The following is a 23776-nucleotide window of genomic DNA, read 5'->3' on the forward strand; positions in this document are numbered from 1 at the left end:
ACAGGCCCGTGGGGTTGGACCTGGACTGGAGCTGCTGGTACTGGTACCACAGGCCCGTGGGGTTGGACCTGGACTGGAGCTGCTGGTACTGGTACCACAGGCCCGTGGGGTTGGACCTGGACTGGAGCTGCTGGTACTGGTACCACAGGCCCATGGGGTTGGACCTGGACTGGAGCTGCTGGTACTGGTACCACAGGCCCGTGGGGTTGGACCTGGACTGGAGCTGCTGGTACTGGTACCACAGGCCCGTGGGGTTGGACCTGGACAGAAGCTGGTAGTGGTGCCACAGGCCCGTGGGGTTGGACCTGGACAGAAGCTGGTAGGGGTGCCACAGGCCCGTGGGGTTGGACCTGGACAGGAGCTGCTGGTACTGGTGCCACAGGCCCGTGGGGTTGGACCTGGACAGGAGCTGCTGGTACTGGTACCACAGGCCCGTGGGGTTGGACCTGGACTGGAGCTGCTGGTACCACAGGCCCATGGGGTTGGACCTGGACAGGAGCTGCTGGTACTGGTGCCAGAGGCCCGTGGGGTTGGACCTGGACAGAAGCTGGTAGTGGTGCCACAGGCCCGTGGGGTTGGACCTGGACAGGAGCTGGTGGTACTGGTGCCACAGGCCCGTGGGGTTCAATCAATTACTTTTGGGTTGATCATATATCCATCTGTAATATCTGTAATATCTGTGGAGAGGATGTTTGCTTTCTTCGGGGTTAGATTGCAGTGAGGATTTGTTCCAATGGTTTCTCTGTCTCCATTCCTTCTCTTCCTCTCCTCTTGCACCTTGAGAATCGACAATGGACAGATACATTAGGGCTTCAATCAAATGCATGTTGTGCAAATGCCAAGCTAAATCAAGCACCCATCAAGTACTTTGTCAGAATTATTTGATTCTGGTTTGGTGTCAACAAGTATATTAACATGCATTCTTGTGGCCCAGAGAGAATGTTATTTTTCAATGTTGTGTGTGACACTCCCAGCTTGATGGAATTCCAGACAGATAGAAGTGGGATTTTAAATCTTAGTTATGCTTACTTCCCTGATCACAACATTTCTGGGAAGCAACACATTCAGGATGGACCTCTCTTCAGAGAGAAATGGTTGGTAGAACAACAACACATTCAGGATGGACCTCTCTTCAGAGAGAAATGGTTGGTAGAACAACACATTCAGGATGGACCTCTCTTCAGAGAGAAATGGTTGGTAGAACAACACATTCAGGATGGACCTCTCTTCAGAGAGAAATGGTTGGTAGAACAACAACACATTCAGGATGGACCTCTCTTCAAAAACAGTTGGTAGAACAACAACATATTCAGGATGGACCTCTCTTTAGAGAAACAGTTGGTAGAATAACAACACAAGCCCGTAGGGGAGATGGGAGCATCATCATCTGACCTCACCATAAGCAGAGGATCCAGTGATGTTTTTATGATGTGTGTCTATTGTCTCATGGGGAGGGAGAAACTCCACTTTGTCATTAGTCACATGGGCTACAGACAGGAAGTCACATCCACCATCTAGGAAAGAAACAACCTCAATTGGATTTCCTCACATACTCTCACCTCCTTTTGAAAAAGGTCAAAGGTAATTGAAGATAGGGACTGTGGAAACAAATGCGCTTGTATGAAATGAAACTCCTCCCCTAGCGTGTCATCAGGCAAATTACATTTACAGGGGTGGAATCCCAAATTACATGTAGTTAGTTGTGCTGGATGTTTCATAGATAAAAGGAGTAACATATTGGTATTAATTATTTTCGCTGAGAAAAGAGCTGTTTCAAAGGGCTTATTTCAGAACTCTTCCACGGGAGGATAGACCTGAGCATCCTCCGCTATAGGAGGCAATCTCTGTTCTCCGTACTATTAGTAATTATTATTACTTTTTTTTAGGCAGACTTCTGTCCAATCGAGAATGTCCCAAAAGAGAACATTGAGCTTTTGATATACTACAATAGCAATGACAAATGAGGCAATGAACAAATTAATTTACAATCTTGTTTAGGGCAGTTGAACATCTTTCATTCATGAAAATAATAATAAAAAATGTAAAATAAATAGTAAAGAAGCTGGGACATCCTGACTAGGAACAACACCTGTAATTACTTCATGTGATCTCTAACTTCTCAGCAAGATCACCCAGGTCCATCTTCCTCATTGTGTTCAGTGTGATCTTCACAGCTCTCTCAAGGCTGTAACTCTCCACCATCTGATCCACTGTGACCGGTCTGTCAGTGTTCTCCAGGTGGCTCTCTGGGATGGGAGGAAAGCCAAGCAGCTGGCCACTAGTCAGGTAAGACTGAAATGTCTTCAGGTGTTCTTCAGTGAGCTCCTCCAGAGTGGCCAGCAGCAGAGCTGGAAAATCCACACACACATTTGTCACTATAACTGGTTGATATCACAGGAGGCTAGGGTCTTACATTAAAATAGGATAATGTAGAAGGGAAATCACCACAAGATAAAGTTCAGTCTAAATCACAATCAAGTGAAATAAATCTGTTAGTAAAGTGAATAAAAACAGTACAATAAGTACAAAGTGAAATGCATAAACGGTAGAGGCTCTGCTTCCTATAGAAAAACAAGAAAATACAGAGATCACAATGTTCAGTTAGAATGGACTTTATAACATTTCAAATATCTGGGTACAAGATGTCTATAAATAAAATGACATTGTGCATGGAAAACAAAAATACATTTAGTCAAACAATATGAATACTTACACACTGTCCACGTGATACCCTAACCCCACATGGAACAGGAGATCCTCATCTCACCCATACTGCACTGGGGGAAATAATATATCAACAGATAAATTAGTTTAAAAAATGAAACACAACACCCTGAAGCTTTACACGAAATAGAATGTAATTCTGATAATTACTCACTGCACTTCAAATAATGTACTCATCAACTCCACAACGTAGTTCTGAGAGCACTGATATCCAGCTGGCAAGAAGCTAACTTCCTCATGTCAATCTGAAAGTATCAACAGGCTAACATGACCATCTGGCATAAATATTACAAACAAACTCTTATACACTGCAGATTATGCAAAATATGATATTCCGGTACAAGAGTAAAATAAAAATAATTATTTACCAATCTAAAGTAACGTTGCACCCACGATGGATTTCAAGTTTGCGCTCAGTATTACACACTGCGCATGCGCAATCCCATTACCGCGTACACACTTTCTGGTTTCTTAAAGGGACGGTACCATCTAGTGGATATAAATGAATACAGCTACGTCCTTTTACCACCTGGTTACAAATGTAATAAAGCGTTATGGATGAGACATTCATTGTTGAGAATACAATTTTGTTTCTCTTGATGGAAAAATGTTATGTGATTGAAATCGCAAAAGTTGACCAGCTACAATGTAGATTAACCAATTTAGCCTTTTTCACTCCTTCGAACAACATGCAAAGTGGCTCCTATGAATTAATAGGATATTAATACGTTATGAATTCATAGCAAGATTATAATTTATACAATTTAATGTAGGCCTCAGAACTATAACGTGTTGCATTTCATCAGACAACACACTGGGCAAAAACTATAGACATGAATACCTGGCAAAAACTGGTTGAAAAACTGACTAACCATCCATGAGTTCAACGTTGTATTTATTTGAGGCTATATGGTGATTGTTCACAATTACAATGTTAGAAACAATATAGTAAAATCGGCTTATCTTTTGGGTTACGATGGGGTGTGACAGTTGAACTATGCTCATGAAAAACATTTCAGTTATATTCTTCTTTTAAAATAATCTGTGGGTATTAATAGCGAGGCCAGTCTCAACGTCATAGCGAACACCAGTCTTGACGTCAACAGTGAAGAGGCAACTCCAGGATGCTGGCCTTCTAGGCAGAGTTGCAAAGAAAAAGCCATATCTCAGACTGGCCAATAAAAAGAGAAGCTTAAGATGGGCAAAAGAACACAGACAGTGGACAGAGGAACTCTGCCTAGAAGGCCAACATCCCAGAGTCGCCTCTTCACTGTTGATGTTGAGACCGGTGCTTTGTGGGTACTATTTAATGAAGCTGCTAGTTGAGGACTTGTGAGGTGTCTGTTTCTCAAACTAGACACTCTAATGTACTTGTCCTCTTGCTCAGTTGTGCACCGGGCTCTCCTACTCCTCTTTCTATTCTGGTTAGAGCCAGTTTGCGCTGTTCTGTGAAGGGACTAGTACACAGCGTTGTACGAGATCTTCAGTTTCTTGGCAATTTCTCGCATGGAATAGCCTTCATTTCTCAGAACAAGAATGGACTGACGAGTTTCAGAAGAAAGGTCTTTGTTTCTAGCCATTTTGATCCTGTAATCGAACCCACAAATGCTGATGCTCCAGATACTCAACTGGTCTTAAGAAGGCCAGTTTTATTGCAGCTTTAATCAGGACAACAGTTTTAGCTGTGCTAACATAATTACAATAGGGTTTTCTAATGATCAGTTAGCCTTTTAAAATGATAAACTTGGATTAGCTAACACAACGTAGATATTTCCAGCTACCATAGTAATTTACAACATTAACAATGTCTACACTGTATTTCTGATCAATTTGATGTTATTTTATTGGACAAAATAATGTGCTTTTCTTTCAGAAACATGGACATTTCTAAGTGACCCCAAACTTTTGAACGGTAATGTATTTTCAAAGAAGTGTGGATCATCATTATTTCGACCATATAGATTAATGAGCCAAATCTGTTTATGGTCCAATAACATATTTAAAGGAATCCATCTACCTTGCGGATCTGTTTGAACAATTTGTCCATTCGGATCAAAATTGTTAATTAATATCACCCTTTTTGAGTTTCTTTGCCAATGGGAGAAATATAGCTGTACCATGCTATTTGCACTGCTACTGAGTAAACCTACAAATGTTCTCCACTCATCCACCCGCTAAAACCTCCCCCCATCCCAGGTTGGATTGTGGTCCCAGTGACTGACAGACCACCCTTGTCCCCCTGGACAATCAATTCAGACATTGTTTGTGAACTTCTTCTCTAACTCATGAGCCAGTTTGTTCTGGCCCATCTTCCCCAGGATCTCCAGTGTGATCTTCACAGCGCCGTCCTCATGGTATTGCTGCACCATCCTATTCACTGTGACCAGTCTGTTAGCGTTCTCCAGCTGGCCCCGTGGGATTGAAGTAAAGCCCTCCACACCATGATTCAGGTTCCACTGAAAGATCTCCAGCTCTTCTGAAACCAGCTCTGCCAGAGCGCCCAGCAGCAGATTAGAAACATTTGTTGTCCCTGGATACAGAAAAATAAAACAATGAGAAATAACGTGACAGTAATAACTAAAATTAACAGTCCTGAAGGATCATATTCTCCTTGTATGTTGATGTAGGTAAACAACAAGTTCCCTGTTGTGTGTCTTGATGCCATCTTGCTGAGTCTACCTTTTAAGAATTGTAATTAAGTGGAAGGCGCTCAACCACAGGAGTCGAGGTGCAACCCGAACAAGTAAATCTTAATTGAAAAGGAAAAGGTGCAACACTCGCTCACCATTAAGTAGCTAATTAGTAACTGTTTTCTTTCTCTTATCTTCAGGATTCTTAAAACCTACATTATTATGTTTGCTGCAAAAATCTGATATTATGGAACTCTCTCCACCTCCACCACAATTAAATCTCTTAGGAGAAGACAGGAAATTATATTTACCTGTTGTAGCGCCACCTGGTAGTGCATCCGTGGATAAAAAGAGACCTTGATTACACATGCTCCTCAATAAATTATTTCATTTGACAACCATGAACATCATAAAAAAGTGGTTATATACAGTGCATTTGGGAAGTGTTCAGACCCCTTAACTTTTTCCCAGAAAATTTTCGTTACATCCTTATTCTAAAATGGATTAAACTTTTTTTTACCTCAATCTACAAACTATACCCCATAGTGACAAAGCAAAAACAGGTTTTTAAAAATGTTTGCAGAAGTATTCAGACCCTTTACTCAGTACTTTCTTGAAGCACATTTGGCAGCGATTACAGCCTCTAGTCTTCTTGGGTATGACGCTACAAGCTTGGAACATCTGTATTTTTTTTGTTTTTCCCCATTCTTCTCTGCAGACACTCTCAAGCTCTGTCAGGTTGGATGGGGAGTGTCGCTGGACAGCTATTTTTTTAGAGATGTTCGATCAGGTTCAAGTCCGGGCTCTGACTGGGCCACTCAAGGATATTCAGAGACTTGTCCTGAAGCCTCTCGTGCATTGTCTTGGCTGTGTGCTTATTGTCGTTGTCCTGTTGGAGGGTGAACCTTCTTCCCAGTCTGAGATCCTGAGCTCTCTGGAGCAGGTTTTCATCAAGGATCTCTCTGTACTTTGCTCCGTTCATCTTTCCCTCCATCCTAACTAGTCTCCCAATCCCTGCCACTGAAAAACATCCCCACAGCATGCTGCCACCACCATGCTTCACCGTAGGGATGGTTCCAGGTTTCCTCCAGACGTGATGCTTGGCATTCAGGCCAAAGAGCCAAATCTTGGCTTCATCAGACCAGAGAATGTTGTTTCTTATGTTCTGACATTCCCTTAGGTGCCTTTTGGCAAACTCTAAGAGGGCTGTCATGTGCCTTTTACTGTGGAGTGGCTTCCGTCTAGCCACTCTGCCATATAGTCCTGACTGGTGGTTACTACTAATCTCTCACAATCTAAATAAAACAAACATATCCTTGACTCAAAAGTTCCAAGAAATATTATATATTAGTGTCAACTGATATTATTTTCTTGTTACATCATCGTTATTAATCGATGGAACTTTTATTTGAGGAATTAGAATGTAAATCAGAGACATGATTTGGGGAAATCTATGACAATGTAGACCAGCATAAAAGTACAAGAACGAACTGACAAGAACAAAGTTAAATTAATGAAATATTGAATGACTATACTGCAGTGAACTTGCTTCCCTTCCTTGAGTACAACAACATCAGTTACATAGGGAAGTTCTATAATTCTGACATATTGTGGCCCAGTTATTTAAACTCAGTAAGGACAGGCATGGAAACAACAAGATAATCTTATTTTCTTTGCCATTCTACCGTGGAAGTTATTAATTGTTTCTGCATTAGTGAGCATGTTTCAATGTTATTTCTGTTTCATCTTTATGGTATTGCTGCTGATTTTGGCAACTAGATCTGTCTCACTTCAGAAGTATACATTTCTCATTGAAAGATGTGTGAATAGAGGCAACGTTCTTACCAGTCCAATTTGCCATTTTCCTTCTTTCTTCTTTGTGGATGTTCTTAGGAAAGCTGTGTTCTGTAGTTTATCAGCTGGTTTACTGAAACTCTGGTTAGTTGGAGGTGAAGACAAAGAATGATCTCAGATCTTTCAACTATTCAGTCAGCTTTAACATTGCATCAAACTGCAGGTAGTGACACCCTCAACCGCTGGTCTAAACGTGTGTGTGTGGACGTGTGTGTGGACGTGTTTAACAAACATTTGACCGGACATTTTGTTAGTCCCCACAAGGTCAAATTATATTTCTAGGTGGTTTAGGGCTAAGGTTAGAATTAGTGTTGGGGTTAGAATTATGTTTACGGTTTGGATTAAGGTTAGGTTTAGGGTAAGGAAAATAGCATTTTGAATGGGAATGAATTGTGTCCCCACAAGGTTTATTGTGCAAGACTGTGTGAGTGTGTGTGTGTGTGACTGTGTGTGTAGGTGGGCTATGACTTTCAGCGTAGCTATAGGATCTCAAAACAAGAGGATGTGGTACTTGAACAAGAACCGAGGGGTTTCAGAGAAACATGTGGGTGTGTATGTGTAGTTATACTGGTGTGCATGTTACTGTGGAGGAAAATCATGGGAAAAATCTCAACGTTAAGACTTTTTTTCGAAAGAAGTAAAGTGTCACTGGCCACACCATCATGATGAATCAAAATGCATGATGCACACACACACACACACACACACACACACACACACACACACACACACACACACACACACACACACACACACACACACACACACCTCTCTGGCGGAAGGTGTTGACCTTAGCCTTGTTTACTTTATTGCTTCATCTCTAACTAGCTCCACTACCTATTGTATCTCCTCTTTATCTCTAACTAGCTCTATTACCTATTGTATCTCCTCTCTGAATCGCTATCTCCTTTATCTCTAACTAGCTCTACTACCTATTGTTGTCTCCTCTCTGAATTGCTGACTCCTCTCTGAATCTCCTTTATCTCTAACTAACTCTACTACCTATTGTATCTACTCTCTGCTATCTGATTCTCTAACTACCTCTACTACCTAGCGACGAGCTCACAGCTCAGACACCCATACATACTCTACCCCACAAGACATGCCACCAGAGGTCTCTTCACAGTCCCCAAGTCCAGAACAGACTACAGGAAACACACAGTACTACATAGAGCTGTGACTACATGGAAATCCTTTCCACATCATGTAATTCAGTCAAGCAGTTAAAAAACAGATATAATTACATCTTACGGAACAACATGGACTGTAAAGAAACAGACACACATTCACACACATTTTAACATACACATGCTAACACACAGTAACACACTGTAGGCACACATTTTATTTTCTGTATTATTGATTTTGTATTGTGGATATGTTGTGGTAGAGTAGTGTGTAATAATGTGTTGTATTGTATATATGTAGTGGTAGAGTAGTGTGTAATAATGTGTTGTATTGTAGATATGTAGTGGTAGAGTAGTGTGTAATGTGTTGTATTGTAGATATGTTGTGGTAGAGTAGTGTGTAATGTGTTGTATTGTAGATATGTTGTGGTAGAGTAGTGTGTAATGTGTTGTATTGTAGATATGTTGTGGTAGAGTAGTGTGTAATGTGTTGTATTGTATATATGTAGTGGTAGAGTAGTGTGTAATGTATTGTAGATATGTAGTGGTAGAGTAGTGTGTAATGTATTGTAGATATGTTGTGGTAGAGTAGTGTGTAATAATGTATTGTAGATATGTTGTGGTAGAGTAGTGTGTAATAATGTATTGTAGATATGTAGTGGTAGAGTAGTGTGTAATGTATTGTAGATATGTAGTGGTAGAGTAGTGTGTAATGTATTGTAGATATGTTGTGGTAGAGTAGTGTGTAATAATGTATTGTAGATATGTTGTGGTAGAGTAGTGTGTAATAATGTGTTGTATTGTAGATATGTTGTGGTAGAGTAGTGTGTAATAATGTGTTGTATTGTATATATGTTGTGGTAGAGTAGTGTGTAATAATGTGTTGTATTGTAGATATGGTAGAGTAGTGTGTAATAATGTGTTGTATTGTAGATATGTTGTGGTAGAGTAGTGTGTAATAATGTGTTGTATTGTATATATGTTGTGGTAGAGTAGTGTGTAATAATGTATTTTAAGATATGTTGTGGTAGAGTAGTGTGTAATAATGTGTTGTATTGTAGATATGGTAGAGTAGTGTGTAATAATGTGTTGTATTGTAGATATGTTGTGGTAGAGTAGTGCGTAATAATGTGATGTATTGTAGATATGTTGTGGTAGAGTAGTGTGTAATAATGTATTTTAAGATATGTAGTGGTAGAGTAGTGTGTAATAATGTATTGTAGATATGTAGTGGTAGAGTAGTGTGTAATAATGTATTGTAGATATGTAGTGGTAGAGTAGTGTGTAATAATGTATTGTAGATATGTTGTGGTAGAGTAGTGTGTAATAATGTGATGTATTGTAGATATGTTGTGGTAGAGTAGTGTGTAATAATGTATTGTATATATGTTGTGGTAGAGTAGTGTGTAATAATGTGATGTATTGTAGATATGTTGTGGTAGAGTAGTGTGTAATAATGTATTGTAGATATGTTGTGGTAGAGTAGTGTGTAATAATGTGTTGTATTGTAGATATGTAGTGGTAGAGTAGTGTGTAATGTGTTGTATTGTAGATATGTTGTGGTAGAGTAGTGTGTAATAATGTGTTGTATTGTAGATATGTTGTGGTAGAGTAGTGTGTAATAATGTATTGTAGATATGTTGTGGTAGAGTAGTGTGTAATAATGTATTGTAGATATGTTGTGGTAGAGTAGTGTGTAATAATGTGTTGTGTGAAGTACTGTTTTATTGTATGTAGTTGTGTAATCATGATTGGACCCCAGGAAGAGTAGCTGCTGCCTTGACAGGAACTAATGGGGATCCAGAATAAATACAAATACTTCCAGTTGTATCTAACAGATATTTCTGGGGAGTGCATTAGTTTTGAATTCTTTTCAACATTCTAATAAAAATAATGTACATTTAAAAATAACTTTTTATAGAATAAAATAACTCAATGTTTCAATTATATAGCAGTCAAGACATTCTATTATAGCTCATAACTTATCTTTAGTGAGGTGCATATGAATGGAGAGTTTTATAAAATAAAGATTCTTACCTTGCTGGTAACAGAAGTTAACCTTGCTGTTCTCAGAGTCTATGTTGGACTGGTGAACTTCAACTCTGCTTTACTGTCAATGAGAACAGAGTGACTGTATCAGCAATTATTTTGATGAATCAGGAAACACAGGTGTGTACGTCTCAAATGGCATCCTATTTCCTTTCCTGTTTTCCTGATGTGCTGTGGTTAAAAATAGAGTCCTACAACGGGAACAGGGTGCCATTTGTAAGGGAACGGGGTGCCATTTGTAAGGGAACGGGGTGCCATTTGTAAGGGAACGGGGTGCCATTTGTAAGGGAACGGGGTGCCATTTGTAAGGGAACAGGGTGCCATTTGTAAGGGAACAGGGTGCCATTTGTAAGGGAACGGGGTGCGATTTATAATGGAATTGGGTATGTTGGAGAATTTCCATGACATATGGGGATTTTCCAGTATCTACACTGTTTTCTCAGACGTAGTGAGCATAATCAATATGGGGTTAATCATTAGACATGTCAGTAGAATGAAGGCTAGGTACATGGGAGTGTACAGATATGGTTCAATATAGAGTCAACCTCGGACATATAGAAACAGAAGGTAAGCAGAATCTGTGCACTTTGGCCAGGCTTAGCCAACATGGATATGACCGTTCTGGGCCATATCTGATCTTGTGAGGGCTGCTGTTGGAAACGCACATGGGTTAATCATTCATAGGCAACATAGGCCTGAACTTATTAAGGGACTTGAACATGTACTCTGGCTAATCAATATAGGCACCACAAGACATGTACATGTACTGAGAAGACATGTTTGTATTAATCAAGTATTATTGGAAATGCACTTATATTGGGAACTTAAATATGTAATGAATGTATTATGTATTGTGGTGACGCCACCAATATAATCTAAGATGAGCATTAAAAGTCAGAAGTGGGCGTTGACAAGCCAGATATGAGACAAAAAGATAATGGTGACGTGAGGCCAAGGGGTGTTAATCATTTACATAGAGAGGAGTGACCATGTATGCTATGTAAGAGTGAAAATGTATAAAAGCTGAGGTCTGAAACTGGAGAGTTCAATTGTTCATGGAATTGCTCGGCTTCTGTTACTTATGGAATAAAGTCTACTTGAATTTACAAGCTCCGGTACGTGAGAAATATTTGATCCAATATTTCCACGACAGGTGCCATTTATAAGGGAATAGGGTGCCATTTATAAGGAAATAGGGTGCCATTTATAATGGAATAGGATGCATTTAGAAGGGAATATGGTGCCATTTAGAAGGGAATGGGGTGCTATTCATAAGTTAATATGGTGACATTCATAATTTAATATGGTGCCATTTATAAGGGAATGGGGCGCCATTTATAAGGGAATGGGGTCCCATTCATAAGGGAATGGGGTGCCATTTATAAGGGAATGGGGTGCCATTTATAAGGGAATGGGGCGCCATTTCTAAGGGAATGGGGCGCCATTTATAAGGGAATGGGGCGCCATTTCTAAGGGAATGGGGCGCCATTTATAAGGGAATGGGGCGCCATTTCTAAGGGAATGGGGCGCCATTTCTAAGGGAATGGGGCGCCATTTATAAGGGAATGGGGCGCCATTTCTAAGGGAATGGGGCGCCATTTATAAGGGAATGGGGCGCCATTTATAAGGGAATGGGGCGCCATTTATAAGGGAATGGGGTGTCATTTATGAGGGAATGGGGTGTCATTTATGAGGGAATAGGGTTCCATTTATAAGATAGTAAGGTGCCATTTAAAGGGAATGGGGTGCCATTTATAAGGGAATCGGGTGCCATCTAGTTAAATAAAGGTTAAATTAAATGTAAATTAAATAAGTTATAAGGGAATGGGTTGCAATTAAAAAGGGAATAGGGTTCCATTTGGAAGGGAATAGGGTGCCATTTGGAAGGGAATAGGGTGCCACTTGGAATGCAAACAAGAACTCCTCTCACTTACTCAAACTCACAAACAAACACACACACACACACACTGTCTTGTACAGCAAACCAAAAATAGATTTTTGTTTTTCTGCATAATTGATTTTGTGTTGTAGATATGTTATGGTAGAGTAGTGTGTAATAATGTGTTGTATTGTAGATATGTTGTGGTAGAGTAGTGTGTAATGTGTTGTATTGTAGATTTATAAAAATAAATACAAAATTGAAGTCGGAAGTTTACATACACCTTAGCCAAATACATTTAAACTCAGTTTTTCACAATTCCTGACGTTTAATCATAGTAAAAATTCCCTGTCTTAGGTCAGTTAGGATCAACACTTTATTTTAAGAATGTGAAATGTCAGAATAATAGTAGAGAGAATGAATAATTTCAGTTTTTATTTATTTCATTACATTCCCAGATTACATACACTCAATTAGTATTTGGCAGCATTGCCTTTAAATTGTTTAACTTGTGTCAAACGTTTCGGGAAGCCTTCCACAAGCTTCCCACAATAAGTTGGGTGAATTTTGGCCCATTCCTCCTGACCGAGCTGGTGTAACTGAGTCAGGTTTGTAGGCCTCTTTCTCACACACGCTTTTTCAGTTCTGCCCACAAATGTTCTATAGGATTGAGGTCAGGGCTTTGTGATGGCCACTCCAATACCTAGACTTTGTTGTCCTTAAGCCATTTTGCCACAACTTTGGAAGTATGCTTGGGGTCATTGTCCATTTGGAAGACCCATTTGCGACCAAGCTTTAACTTCCTGACTGATGTCTGAGATGTTGCTTCAATATATCCACATAAGTTTCCATCCTCATGATGCCATCCATTTTGTGAAGTGCACCAGTCCCTCCTACAGCAAAGCACCCCCACAACATGATGCTGCCACGGTTGGGATGGTGTTCTTTGGCTTGCAAGCCTCCCCCTTTTTCCGCCAAACAGAACGATGGTCATTATGACCAAACAGTTCTATTTTTGTTTAATTAGACCAGAAGGCATTTCTCCAAAAAGTACGATCTTTGTCCCCATGTGCAGTTGCAAACCGTAGTCTGGCTTTTTTTTATGGTGGTTTTGGAGCAGTGTCTTCTCCTTGCTGAGCGGCCTTTCAGGTTATGTTGATATAGGACTTGTTTTACTGTGGATATAGATACTTTTGTACCCGTTTCCTCCAGCATCTTCACAAGGTGGGGTGGTGGGTAGCCTAGTTGTTAGAGCGTTGGACTAGTAACCAAAAGGTTGCAAGATCAAATCCCCGAGCTGACAAGGTAAAAAAATCAGTTGTTCTGCCCCTGAACAAGGCAATTATCCCACTGTTCCTAGGCTGTCATTGAAAATAAGAATTTGTTCTTAACTGACTTGCCAAGTTAAATAATATATATATTATTTTAAATGGTCCTTTACTGTTGTTTTGAGATTGATTGATTTGTACTTTCTTCTGTAGGAGACAGAACACGTCTCCTTCCAGAGCGGTATGACGGCTGCGTGGTCCCATGGTGTTTATACTTGCGTACTATTGTTTGTACAGATGAACGTGGTACCTTCAGGCATTTGGAAATTGCTCCCAAGGATGAACCAGACTTGTTGAAGTCTACATTTTTTTCTGAGGACTTGGCTGATTTCTTTTTATTTTCCCATGATGTCAAACAAAGTGGCATTGAGTTTGAAGGTAGGCCTTGAAATACATCCACAGGTACACCTCCAATTGACTCAAATTATGTCAAATAGCCTATCAGAAGCTTCTAAAGCCATGACATCATTTTCTGTAATTTTCCAAGCTGTTAAAAGGCACAGTCAACTTAGTGTATGTAAACTTCTGACCCACTGGAATTGTGATACAGTGAATTATAAGTGAAATAATCTGTCTGTAAACAATTGTTGGAAAAATGTGTGTCATGCACAAAGTAGATGTCCTAACTGACTTGCCAAAACTATAGTTTGTTAACAAGAAATTTGTGGAGTGGTTGAAAAACGAGTTTTAATGACTCCATCATTACACTAATTGTATGTAAACTTCCGACTTCAACTGTATGTGTTGGTTGGAACATGTCTTTGTCTTGTGCAGCTGTCTGACCCATTGGGCGAATAAGCTTGGTGGAGCTTATATAGTCCGTTCCTTCCTGTTATTCAGAACCTAACAGTTTATATCAGAACATTTGTATTCATCAATTGTATTGCTCTTACAATTTTTTTTATACAAAAAAAAAAATACAAAAAATTCACCTTTATTTAATTAGATCTTAAATAAGTGATACTGGCAAGAGCGGTGTGTGGGTTTTTCTTTTAAAATGACAAATGGCATGACCTGTTCTGTAAGACTTCACATTCTTAAAGTTAAATAAGTTACATTTACATATATCTATTATCCTTTCATAAATGGAAAACTATAAATGTAAAAACAAGTAAGAGAAGGCCAAGTTACAGGTATGTTCCATTGTCGTCCTGATCATAGATTACTTGTTCAAAGTCCTCAGGAACCCACTACAATGTAAAAACAATATATAGTGAACAAATATTTTGAATTACAAAGGGGTGGTTCGAGCCCTGAATGCTGATTGGCTGACAGCCGTGGTACAGTATATCACAGGTATGTCAAAAACATACATTTTTACTTTTCTAATTATGCTGGTAACCAGTTTATAATAGCAGCAAGGCACCTCTGGGGTTTGTGGTATAAGGCCAATATACCACGTCTAAGGGTTGTATGCAGGCTGTTTACTCTGTATTGTATTGTGCCTAAGAACAGCCCTTAGCCATGGTATATTGGCCATATACCACATCCCCTCTGGCCTTTTTATGTAATTATGTTCAACTGGCCGGTTTGTCTGTCTCTCTTTCTTCCTGTGTGTAGGGATGCAGCCTGACCTCTACCACTCATAGTTACATGAGAGATTAGTTAATTATCTATACTGTGTGTACTGTATCATTTCATACTGTAGAACTGACTATGACAGTGAGTACAGGTGATGTAACATATGAGGGTAGAACTGTAGAACGGACTATGACAGTGAGTACAGGTGTTTAACATATGAGGGTAGAACTGTAGAACTGACTATGACAGTGAGTACAGGTGTTTTAACATGAGGGTAGAACTGTAGAACTGACTATGACAGTGAGTACAGGTGTTTAACATATGAGGGTAGAAGTGTAGAACTGACTATGACAGTGAGTACAGGTGTTTAACATATGAGGGTAGAAGTGATCCTACACTTCTCTAACCGTCCTCTTACCTGTGAGCTGAGCTGTCCTGAGTTACCAGCAGAAGTTAATGACAACAACATCTGAGACGGGGATGTTGAATGAAGGAGGGGCAGCTGGAGAGAAGGGGGGACATGGAGGGTAACCGCACTGGGGAGAAGGTAGTTTGGGTCCTGGGTGGGAATAAGGACAGGTATGAGGAAGTGGCAGTACCCGAGAAAGAGGGAAGAAACATGGGAAATAGAGGGGAAGACAGGAGGGGGGATAGAGAGTCAGTTAGGGTTCTTGTCTACAATCCTACTTCTCTGATCTCTCATCTTCCAGATTAGGAAGCTCAGGAAGATATATACAGTCATGATCTGTTTGTGAAATCTTCCCTACTGTATTGGTGATTGCATGTATGGAATGTAATGAATGTTGGATTGTTGTTTAATCATAATGGGGTCACCTGGATACATCATGAATAGACATAAAAGAGGGGCCTGCTGAATGTTATTATGAAGTCAGTTGAATGTTCTTTCTGATTAGACCTACACTGAACTGTGATGTATAGATTGATGTACATTCTTGTTACGTTACCTCTAACGTAATCTCTAGTGTGATCTCTCTCTAACTTCTCTGCCAGATCACCCAGGTCCATCTTCCTCATTGTGTTCAGTGTGATCTTCACAGTTCTCCCAGGGCCGTATCTCTTCACCATCTGATACACTGTGTCCTGTCTGCCAGTGTTCTCCAGCTCTATCCATGGGATAGGAGGAAAGCCAAGCAGCTGGCCACTAGTCAGGTAAGACTGAAATGTATTCAACTCATCTGGGTTCAGCTCCATCAGAGTGGTCAGCAGCAGAGCTGGAACATCCAACATTCTCTAAAAGGAATCGGAATAGAAAAACTGACTAGTGATATAAAATAAAGAACATTAATATATTCATATTAAGACATACTAGAATATTTCTACTGATCTTAATATCTCATTTTCATATCATCATGAAATAATTACATTAGGAACTTTTATACACACACACACACACGCTAGATTGCAGTGTCTTCAGAGAATACTGTGATCTACTGTATGTGGTTTGCTCACATTGACTTTAGACATGGCCACTAGTCCTACCTTCTGCACATCCAGCTTCACCTTCATCCTAGAGATTTCAGTCTCCAGACGACGATGGTTCTTCTCAGACCGGGTCAACCTGGACACAGGAAACAGTCACACACTGTTCTCTTCCCCTACACCACCACCACATGCTGTGGTCACTTCACTGTTCTACACTCATTTCACTCAGTTAGTGAGAATGATGTTATACATTCTGATAGAGATGTTAAAGGGTCACTCCACTGATTTTAAAGTTGATTATCTCTCCAGCACCAGACCAGTAGACTCATATATTCAATCTCACCAATGACTACATATTTTTAATATCAGACTAATATAATCAATGTCCACTTACATTCCAGAAGAGGTTCTGGGGAGTTTGGTCCTCTGCCCCTGCTGGCATCTGTTCCCTCTCAGAAGCAGCTACTGGCTCCTACACAAGCACATACACATAGTCTGTGTCCTATCTGTCTTTTCCATTAAGGACCACATTAGAAAGTGCTGATTCATACTTTGCCTAAAACAATAACAAGTATAAACAAGAAAATGTATACACCGACACACACTTGGCTGCTTGATATCAAAGAAGGTAGAGGCCTGTAATACAACTTTACCACAGACAAAAAAGAAAATATTTTGATACAACTTGAGAACGCTGGTGTCGTGTTTGGTCTATTGATGGAGATGTGATTGAAATCGTAAAGTTAATTAAAAAAAGTATAAACTAGCTATGCATTCATAGGTTATTTCATCGCAATTATAATATTAATCCAGCCATTTTATCCCGTCGGTCGTGTCAATCTCAAACTTCCTTGTCTCTGAACATGAAACAGATACAATGTAGCCTACGTAACTGTATCAACAAACTTTACCAGGGATGTTTACCAATAATATTTATCCACAATATAACAGCATACTCAGTTCTTTCAAACTATTTTCTTATCTTAGATGGGTCCATTTTCAGACACTACAGGTGCAGCCAACCGACTGGAAAATAATGAAGCCTGACAGCAGAGAGCTGCAGTTTCCTTTAGTATTCAGCAGCCCAGCCCATCCCATGGAGCATCCTCCCTATTGGTCTATAGTAGTAGAGCCCGGCCCATCCCATGGAGCATCCTCCCTATTGGTCTATAGTAGTAGAGCCCGGCCCATCCCATGGAGCATCCTCCCTATTGGTCTATAGTAGTAGAGCCCGGCCCATCCCATGGAGCATCCTCCCTATTGGTCTATAGTAGTAGAGCCCGGCCCATCCCATGGAGCATCCTCCCTATTGGTCTATAGTAGTAGAGCCCAGCCCATCCCATGGAGCATCCTCCCTATTGGTCTATAGTAGTAGAGCCCGGCCCATCCCATGGAGCATCCTCCCTATTGGTCTATAGTAGTAGAGCCCAGCCCATCCCATGGAGCATCCTCCCTATTGGTCTATAGTAGTAGAGCCCAGCCCATCCCATGGAGCATCCTCCCTATTGGTCTCGAGTAGTAGAGCCCAGCCCATCCCATGGAGCATCCTCCCTATTGGTCTCTAGTAGTAGAGCCCAGCCCATCCCATGGTGCATCCTCCCTATTGGTCTATAGTAGTAGAGCCCAGCCCATGGAGCATCCTCCCTATTGGTCTATAGTAGTAGAGCCCAGCCCATCCCATGGTGCATCCTCCCTATTGGTCTCTAGTAGTAGAGCCCAGCCCATCCCATGGAGCATCCTCCCTATTGGTCTATAGTAGTAGAGCCCAGCCCATCCCATGGTGCATCCTCCCTATTGGTCTCTAGTAGTAGAGCCCAGCCCATCCCATGGAGCATCCTCCCTATTGGTCTCTAGTAGTAGAGCCCAGCCCATCCCATGGTGCATCCTCCCTATTGGTCTATAGTAGTAGAGCCCAGCCCATCCCATGGTGCATCCTCCCTATTCAAGTATCCCTGACTGCAGTGTGCAATTTGGGGTGGGGCTAAATGTGGGCAAATGTTTGACCCCTCCCAGCGTTTTTGTTTTTTGTCCCTCTGAGGTTTGACAGTCACACACAGAATACAAACACACACGTTTGTGCAAGGCGCACATTGCATACAAACATATTTCATTTTTGAGATCGTAAGTATTATTATATAAAGTGGTACCAGCAGATGTGTTGTAACACTTTTTACTTCATGCTATATTTGAGACAAGCTACTGATTTTGTTGCAGTGAACAACAGACTTGTTATGTTATGTACTGTTAAAATTGTGTTGATAAATGTTAACTATATTATTTCATTGAGCACATACATACATACAGTTACTATCTATCCAGATTTATAATGCTATTTACTTTCCTCATGAGAATGGAGACAAACTATACCATATAGACATTCTGACAAGCTGAATGTGCTTTGTACATTAAGTTATACCAGCTCCAGTAAAGAGATCAGAGACTCGGGTGACTTCTACGTCATCTTTACTAAACGTAACACAATTAAAAATTGAAACAATTAACACAGCAGACAAAAACAAGGCTTGACCACTCCTCAAAAATTGCTTCACTCCTGCTCCTCAAGAGGCAAAGAGTGATTTTCTTGTTGTCAACTGTCTCCTCATAGAACATCTCATAATGTCTCTGTAACATGAATGGTTCCTTGAGGATAATATTTTCCTCTTCATCCGGGCCATCCTACAACCGTAGTTCTTTAAGGGTTGTAATGCGGTCTTCCCCGTCCATCAAAAATTACACTAGGGAGGGAAACGGTGCCTTTAAATGTTTGGTGTTCGCACCACCTTGCTGCCTCTAGGGTGTCCCTTAGGAGAACATCTGCTTCCTTGAAGAAAAAGGAAGAATAAATATTAAGAGTAGTTACTCATTGGGTGATCAAGACAAATTACACCCCACATTCACAATACCACCATGCAAACAAAAGTCACAATTACTTAAGGGGTTTTCAATAATATCTATAACTACTCAAGTCATCAAAACTATTATATCTTGCCATGCATCAATCCTCCAGCATTACACACAGTACAGTCGTGGCTAAAGGTTTGAGAATGACACAAATATACATTTTCAAACTCTGCTGCCTCAGTTTGTATGATGGCAATTTGCATATACTTCAGAATGTTATGAAGAGTGATCAGATGAATTGCAAAGATCCTCTTACCATGCAAATGAACTGAATCCCCCAAAAACATTTCCACTGCATTTCAGCCCTGCCACAATAGGACCAGCTTACATCATGTCAGTGATTATCTCGTTAACACAGGTGTGAGTGTTGACCAGGACAAGGCTGGAGATCCCTCTGTCATGCTGGTTGAGTTCAAATAACAGACTGGAAGCTTCAAAAGGAGGGTGGTGCTTGGAATCATTGTTCTTCCTCTGTCAACCATGGTTACCTGCAAGGAAACACGTGCGGTCATCATTGCTTTGCACAAAAAGGGCCTCACAGGCAAGGATATTGCTGCCAGTAAGATTGCACCTAAATCAACCATTCATGGGATCATCAAGAACTTCAAGGAGAGCGGTTCAATTGTTGTGAAGAAGGCTTCAGGGTGCCCAAGAAAGTCCAGCAAGTGCCAGGACCGTCTCCTAAAGTTGATTCAGCTGCGGGATCGGGGCACCACCAGTATAGAGCTTGCTCAGGAATGGCAGCAGGCAGGTGTGAGTGCATCTGCACGCACAGTGAGGCAAAGACTTTTGGTGGATGGCCTGGTGACATGAAGGGCAGCAAAGAAGCCACTTCTCTCCAGGAAAAACAACAGGGACAGACTGATATTCTGCAAAAGGTACAGGGATTGGACTGCTGAGGACTGGGGTAAAGTCATTTTCTCAGATGAATCCCCTTTCCGATTGTTTGGGGCATCTTGAAAAAAGCTTGACCAGAGAAGACAAGGTAAGTGCTACCATCAGTCCTGTGTCATGCCAACAGTAAAGCATCCTGAGACCATTCATGTGTGGGGTTGCTTCTCAGCCAAGGGAGTGAGCTCACTCACAATTTTGCCTAAGAACACAGCCATAAATAAGAATGGTACCAACACATCCTCTGAGAGCAACTTCTCCCAACCATCCAGGAACAGTTTGGTGACAAACAATGCCTTTTCCAGCATGATGGAGCACCTTGCCATAAGGCAAAAGTGATAACTAAGTGGCTTGGGGAACAAAACATATTTTGGGTCCATGGCCAGGAAACTCCCCAGACCTTAATCCCATTGAGAACTTGGGGTCAATCAAGAGGCGGGTGGACAAACAAAATCCCACACATTCTGACAAACTCCAAGCATTGATTATGCAAGAATGGGCTGCCATCAGTCAGGATGTGGCCCAGAAGTTAATTGACAGCATGCCAAGGCGGATTGCAGAGTTCAACACTGCAAATATTGACTCTTTGCATCAACTTCATGTAATTGTCAATAAAAGCCTTTGACACTTATGAAATGCTTGTAATTATACTTCAGTATTCCATAGTAACATCTGACAAAAATATCTAAAGACACTGAAGCAGCAAACTTTGTGAAAATGAATATTTGTGTCATTCTCAAAACTTTTGGCCATGACTGTAGACTACATACCCAGTTCACAGCTCTCAGTTTGCCGTGCATTTTGTTTTCAGTATCGTCTAGAAAAAAAACAGATTGTGGTCATTAAGTAATGTAAGGGAACGTCTAGGGGTGTGTAGAAGAATGCACCTTACTTTAGCTAGTAGCCTATACAGTACCTGATCCTGCAGAGCTGGATGCTGATGTGACATGCTGTGACTTCATGGGGGAGGGGGTCTTTTACATCATCCTGAAATAAATTGGAGAGAGGGGGGTTAAGTCTTTAAACAGTGGTTTAAAACCATACCACTCATGACACCTACCTGTAATGCGTTTTGTTTCGATCTTTCAACCTCTCTTCTTCAGACCTTAGTGAGTGAATGACATACATTACATACCATGTGAAAATATATTCAGGTCAGTCTGGCTACAGTGAAACAAGTGATTTTAAGGACGCAAATTAAAAGTTTTAATAATGTTCAAGACTTACGGCATGGGAAAGTTCTGCAGGAGAACTAGACACCACCAACGCCTAATGTGCTGCATGTTTTCCTTTGAAAAAGAAAATCACACAATCGGATGGGTATCCCAAAAAACATTATATCCACTAGTGATGAGAATATCATCATTTATACATAACTCAGTGAAATCACACTGTGCTTCCATTGCAATGTACAGGGCGTGCTGTAAGTTAAGAAAGAGTAGGTTGTTTAGTTTGATAGCTATGATAATAATAATAATAATAATAATTCCACCAGGAATATATTTCAGGATGTAGAAGTCACAGCATGTCACATCAGCGTCCAGCTCTGCAGGAGTTTGATGTATGAAAAGTGTATGTAGTGTAAAAACTGTAGGAAATAGGTCCCAAAAAGTGTCAAGAATAATAAACAAGAAAAAGTACAAGCAATAACAATAGTGTGCTTTGCATGCTGCAAGCACAGAAATAATAATACATTTTCATATGTTATAACAGAAAATAGGACTAATATAATATACTGAATAGCCAGCATCTTACCATCAAAACAAACACCCCACAGTTGTTTGAGAAACCTTGCTTTGCTAGGCCCTGTGGTGTGAACAAGGTACACTTTTCAATTAAGGAATGACAATCAAATGGTACAGTTCAGTGGAATAATTTAAAGGAATATCTGACCTGAACATCGTCCACACCAAAAGTCCTCCAAGGTCCAGGGGACACGATCTGAGCAATGTTTCTGTGAACACGGTGTATGTGAAAGTAAAGAAAAAGTACAATTCAACAGCTTTTTATACTCCAGCATGCATAACAGTTTTAAACACAGTTGGAACTGAATTAGCCGAAGTTTTTTTTCACAACATGTATGGGTGATGCTGGACCAGTAAATGTATTTTCGACTGCAAACACACCATTTCTCACATCAATGCACTCGCATGCCAAAAATATTTCCTTGTACACCGTTTCAAAGCAATGTGTATGCTTTCTTCGGTAAATGTGTTTTGAAGTTTTTCTTATATAACTTCAGTTTGCAGGGTGGACAAGTTAAAAATGACTTTTCTTGACTTGCCATGTATGTTGGGACCAGGTGATTTCATTATTGTATATACTATGTGAAGGCTGTGTGACTCGCTATGTGTAACTTAGAGAATGGCCGTCGGCATAAATGATACACATTTAGAATCAGCCAAACACAACAAGGCATACATTGAAGAAACACAGAAAATCAACGATGAAACCGATTACATAACTGTACATGTAAACTTAGCTGTACTGCTCAAGCAGGCACATTTTTCCAATTATGATTCCCTCATTGTGAGCAATTAGCTAGCTCACGTGCAAATGGGTGCTAATTAATGCTATGCCAACATCGGCGCGGTAATTGGTCATTTAAAAATAAACCACTGCACTGGTATAACATGAATATTACAAAGTACATTATGCATAATGACAGTCTCACTTACTTCCATGGTTTATATTTTTATCCATGTAGGTTAGGTTCCATTAAGATTCACTTTCGTTGACGTTGATACCTCCGACGTTTACCTCAACTTGGGTGACCTTGAAGGGTTCGGGTTAAACGCGTTTGACTCCGCCCACAATGAGCCCGGCCCCGAACTGCACACTGCAGCCAGGGGCGTCTCTCCCTATTGGTCTCTAGTAGTGCGTCGCCCTCTAGAGGACAAACTGACACCAAAATAGGTGAGAGAGAAGCTGTTCTTATCTAGCGAGGAAGTCAATACAACATCTCTGATATGATCTTGTTCTTTTTGTTTCCAGTTGACTCACAGGTTGTATTTGTAACGATACAAAATTCAGACTCCTTTTGTGGCGTCATTGAATTAATTTAACATGAAGAATACTTAAAAATATATGTTATTAATTCATAACATAGTAACGAGTGAAAACTTCAAGGCTACAATCCAGTACATTATAATGTGACCTATCTGAGTAAATATCCAACAGCAGGGCTGGTTCTAGGATGACATTTCTGGGTTGGTTCTAGGATGACATTTCTGGGCTGGTTCTAGGATGACATTTCTGGGTTGGTTCTAGGGTGATATTTCTGGGCTGGTTCTAGGATGATATTTCTGGGTTGGTTCTAGGATGACATTTCTGGGCTGGTTCTAGGATGACATTTCTGGGTTGGTTCTAGGATGACATTTCTGGGCTGGTTCTAGGATGACATTTCTGGGTTGGTTCTAGGATAACATT

General features: G+C 40.5%; 3 long non-coding RNA genes across 6 annotated transcripts; all 3 read right to left on the reverse strand.

The window, feature by feature from the left end:
* Window positions 1-1977: 1977 nt before the first annotated feature.
* LOC115147745 (uncharacterized) lies at window positions 1978-3880 on the reverse strand. 2 transcript variants are annotated; one of them, XR_003866482.1, is made up of 4 exons: window positions 3093-3880; window positions 2879-2969; window positions 2714-2777; window positions 1978-2348 (listed from the first exon to the last, which is right to left on the reverse strand). It is a non-coding gene; the product is annotated as an uncharacterized LOC115147745 (long non-coding RNA). The 2 variants fall into 2 exon arrangements; XR_003866483.1 differs by having other exon boundaries at window positions 1978-2561.
* A 933-nt stretch (window positions 3881-4813) lies between these two features.
* On the reverse strand, window positions 4814-17023 carry LOC115147747 (uncharacterized). The gene is made up of 8 exons (XR_003866488.1): window positions 16950-17023; window positions 16613-16691; window positions 16078-16363; window positions 15531-15671; window positions 10373-10445; window positions 7200-7289; window positions 5666-5680; window positions 4814-5254 (listed from the first exon to the last, which is right to left on the reverse strand). It is a non-coding gene; the product is annotated as an uncharacterized LOC115147747 (long non-coding RNA).
* Window positions 17024-19001: 1978 nt separating this feature from the next.
* LOC115147746 (uncharacterized) lies at window positions 19002-23122 on the reverse strand. 3 transcript variants are annotated; one of them, XR_003866484.1, is made up of 8 exons: window positions 23026-23122; window positions 22241-22301; window positions 22103-22153; window positions 21575-21636; window positions 21408-21452; window positions 21264-21334; window positions 21118-21164; window positions 19002-19376 (listed from the first exon to the last, which is right to left on the reverse strand). It is a non-coding gene; the product is annotated as an uncharacterized LOC115147746 (long non-coding RNA). The 3 variants fall into 3 exon arrangements; XR_003866487.1 differs by lacking the exon at window positions 19002-19376 and adding an exon at window positions 19910-19944; XR_003866486.1 differs by lacking the exon at window positions 22103-22153.
* Between the last annotated feature and the right edge of the window lie 654 nt (window positions 23123-23776).

This window comes from Salmo trutta, chromosome 14 (assembly GCF_901001165.1).
Source record: "Salmo trutta chromosome 14, fSalTru1.1, whole genome shotgun sequence".
In the NCBI taxonomy this organism is placed as follows: domain Eukaryota; kingdom Metazoa; phylum Chordata; class Actinopteri; order Salmoniformes; family Salmonidae; genus Salmo; species Salmo trutta.